The sequence below is a fragment of the Syngnathus scovelli genome, unplaced genomic scaffold (genome assembly GCF_024217435.2).
Source record: "Syngnathus scovelli strain Florida unplaced genomic scaffold, RoL_Ssco_1.2 HiC_scaffold_106, whole genome shotgun sequence".
In the NCBI taxonomy this organism is placed as follows: Eukaryota; Metazoa; Chordata; class Actinopteri; order Syngnathiformes; family Syngnathidae; genus Syngnathus; species Syngnathus scovelli.
The window spans coordinates 70,001-73,471 of NW_026061197.1; the positions used below are offsets into that span (position 1 = coordinate 70,001).

A 3,471-nucleotide genomic window follows, 5' to 3' on the forward strand; every position below is an offset into this window, starting at 1 on the left:
CTGAGGTTGAGCGCGGCGCGGTGGACGGCGCCGACCGCGACGGCAAGCCCCGACGTCTTGGAGGCGACGGTGGAGGGTCCGCGCGCGACGGCGACCGCGCCGGCAAGCCCCGACGTCCTCGAGGCGACGGTGGAGGGTCCGCGCGCGGCGGCGACCGCGCCGGCAAGCCCCGACGTCCCCGAGGCGACGGTGGAGGGTCCGCGTGCGGCGGCGACGCGCCGGCAAGCCCCGACGTCCTCGAGGCGACGGTGGAGGTCCGCGCGCGGCGTTACGCCGTCTCCCCGCCCGCTCCCGATCTCGCCCCGCAAAAAACAAACGTACAACTCTTAGCGGTGGATCACTCGGCTCGTGCGTCGATGAAGGACGCAGCTAGCTGCGAGAAACTAATGTGAATTGCAGGACACATTGATCATCGACACTTCGAACGCACTTTGCGGCCCCGGGTCCGTCCCGGGGCCACGCCTGTCTGAGCGTCGCTTGCATATCAATCGGGGTCGGCGAAGGGCGACCCGGGCTCCGTCGGCGCGACCTCTGCGCAACGTTCGCGCAGTTGCCGCCTTCGTCCCGCTAGCGCTTCGCCTCCCCGCGGCTGGGGTTCGCAGGACGCCTCGGCGGCCTTCGTCCCCTTAAGTGCAGACCCGCGGCGTCCCCTCCTCACCGTCGACCCTCCCGCATCACGGGTCCGGGGCGCGGCTGCCGGTGGCTATCGACCATTGCGCATCCCGCGTCTCGCGCTCCCTCGCGCGGTGGGCCGCCGCGGAGGCGCCCGCGGAACGATCCAGCGAGCCCGGCCGCCACGCCGGCCGCGCCTACTACCCCCTCGTTTCCGACCTCAGATCAGACGAGACGACCCGCTGAATTTAAGCATATTACTAAGCGGAGGAAAGAAACTAACCAGGATTCCCTCAGTAGCGGCGAGCGAAGAGGGAGAAGCCCAGCGCTGAATCCCCGCCCGGCCTCGGGCGCGGGAAATGTAGCGTACAGAAGGTCGTTGCGCCCGACGCCGCCCGGAGGGGGCCCGAGTCCTTCTGATGGAGGCTCTGCCCAGGGACGGTGTGAGGCCGGTAGCGGCCCCCGGCGCGCCGGGGCGCGGCCTTCTCGGAGTCGGGTTGTTTGTGAATGCAGCCCAAAGCGGGTGGTAAACTCCATCTAAGGCTAAATACTGGCACGAGACCGATAGAGGACAAGTACCTTAAGGGAAAGTTGAAAAGAACTTTGAAGAGAGAGTTCAACAGGGCGTGAAACCGTTGAGAGGTAAACGGGTGGGGACCACGTAGTCCGATCGGGGATTCAACCCGGCTGGATTGGCGGCCGCCTGGGGCGTCGCGGGGGCGGACCTTTCGGGGGCCCTGCCTTCACGCGTGCGTTCTCGGAGTCGGACGTCCCCGCGCCGGGCGCATTTCCCCCGTGGTTGTGCGTCGCGACCGTCCCTGGGTTGGCTTGGAAGGGTCTGGGGCGAAGGTGGCGCGGGCGGCGGGGCGGTGCGGGGGGGCCTCCGGGCCTCCCGGCCGCTTCCGCACCCGCGCTGTACAGCGCTTTCCTTACTCCGACTTTGCCGCTTCCCCCCGGGGACGTGGAGTAACTTTCTACACCTTCCGAACCAGGACGGGGCCCCCTCGCCCCAGGCGCGGCCGAAAGCGCGGACCGTTCTCGGTGCGCGTTGGCCTGTCGCGCCGCTAGGGCGGGGATCGGCCTTCGAAGTAGGTGTCAGGGGTCCGCGGCGATTGTGGCAGCCCACCCGACCCGTCTTGAAACACGGACCAAGGAGTTTAACGCGCGCGCGAGTCGGAGGGCACGAACGAACCCCAATCTGGCGCAATGAAAGTGAGGAGCCGGCGCGCGCCGGCCGAGGTGGGATCCCGGCCCCTCCCATGGGTCGGGCGCACCACCGGCCCGTCTCGCCCGCAGCGTCGGGGAGGTGGAGCTCGAGCGCGCGCGATGAGACCCGAAAGATGGTGAACTATGCCCGGGCAGGGCGAAGCAGAGGAAACCCTGGTGGAGGCCCGCAGCGGTCCTGACGTGCAAATCGGTCGTCCGACCTGGGTATAGGGGCGAAAGACTAATCGAACCATCTAGTAGCTGGTTCCTTCCGAAGTTTCCCTCAGGATAGCTGGCACTCGAACTATATGCAGTTTTATCTGGTAAAGCCAATGACTAGAGGCCTGGGGCCGAAACGATCTCAACCTATTCTCAAACTTTAATGGGTAAGAAGCCCGGCTCGCTGACTTGGAGCCGGGCGTGGAATGCGAGTGCCCAGTGGGCCACTTTTGGTAAGCAGAACTGGCGCTGCGGGATGAACCGAACGCCGGGTTAAGGCGCCCGATGCCGACGCTCATCAGAGCCCAGAAAAGGTGTTGGTCGATATAGACAGCAGGACGGTGGCCATGGAAGTCGGAATCCGCTAAGGAGTGTGTAACAACTCACCTGCCGAATCAACTAGCCCTGAAAATGGATGGCGCTGGAGCGTCGGGCCCATACCGGCCGTCGCAGGCAAAAGGGAACGTAAGCTAGGCCGCGACGAGTAGGAAGGCCGCCGCGGTGAGCACGGAAGCCTCGGGCGTGGGCCCGGGTGGAGCCGCCGCGGGTGCAGATCTTGGTGGTAGTAGCAAATATTCAAACGAGAACTTTGAAGGCCGAAGTGGAGAAGGGTTCATGTGAACAGCAGTTGAACATGGGTCAGTCGGTCCTAAGGGATAGGCAAGCGCCGTTCAGAAGCGCGGGGCGATGGCCTCCGTCGCCCCAGATCGATCGAAAGGGAATCGGGTTCAGATCCCCGAACCTGGAAAGGCGGAGACAGGCGCGCGTTGCGGCGCACCCGGCCCGCGAGGGTCGGGCACGCGCCGGGCCGTGCCCGATGCGGTAACGCAAACGATCCCGGAGAAGCTGGCGGGAGCCCCGGGGAGAGTTCTCTTTTCTTAGTGAAGGGCAGGGCGCCCTGGAATGGGTTCGCCCCGAGAGAGGGGCCCGTGCCCTGGAAAGCGTCGCGGTTCCGGCGGCGTCCGGTGAGCCCCCGTCGGCCCTTGAAAATCCGGGGGAGACAGTATAAATCTCGCGCCAGGCCGTACCCATATCCGCAGCAGGTCTCCAAGGTGAACAGCCTCTGGCATGTTAGAACAAGGCTGGTAAGGGAAGTTCGGCAAATCAGATCCGTAACTTCGGGACAAGGATTGGCTCTAAGGCTGGGTCGGTCGGGCTGGGGTGCGAAGCGGGCTGGGCGCGTCCGCGGCTGGGGGAGCGGCCGCTCCGTCGCTCGCCCTCTCGCCCCGTCGGATCCGGCGGTTCGTGCGTGCTGTTAGTTCGGTGGGGGTCAAGGCGTGCGTCGGTCAGGCGCCGGTGCTTTCTCGTCGCCTCCCGGGCGGGCGGTGGGTCGCGGGGTTTGCGGCGGGGTGTCGGGCGAAAGCCCGCCCCGCCCTGCCCCCTTCCCGCAAGCCACCCGGGGCCGGTGGCGGGGGGCGCTTGGTGGCTCCGGCG

The 3,471-nt window shown here is 66.6% G+C and overlaps 1 non-coding gene across 1 annotated transcript; it reads left to right on the forward strand.

Annotated features, from left to right (window-relative positions):
• Nucleotides 1-321: 321 nt before the first annotated feature.
• On the forward strand, nucleotides 322-476 carry LOC125976664 (5.8S ribosomal RNA). Its single transcript, XR_007484474.1, has one exon. It is a non-coding gene; the product is annotated as a 5.8S ribosomal RNA (ribosomal RNA).
• Nucleotides 477-3,471: the final 2,995 nt, after the last annotated feature.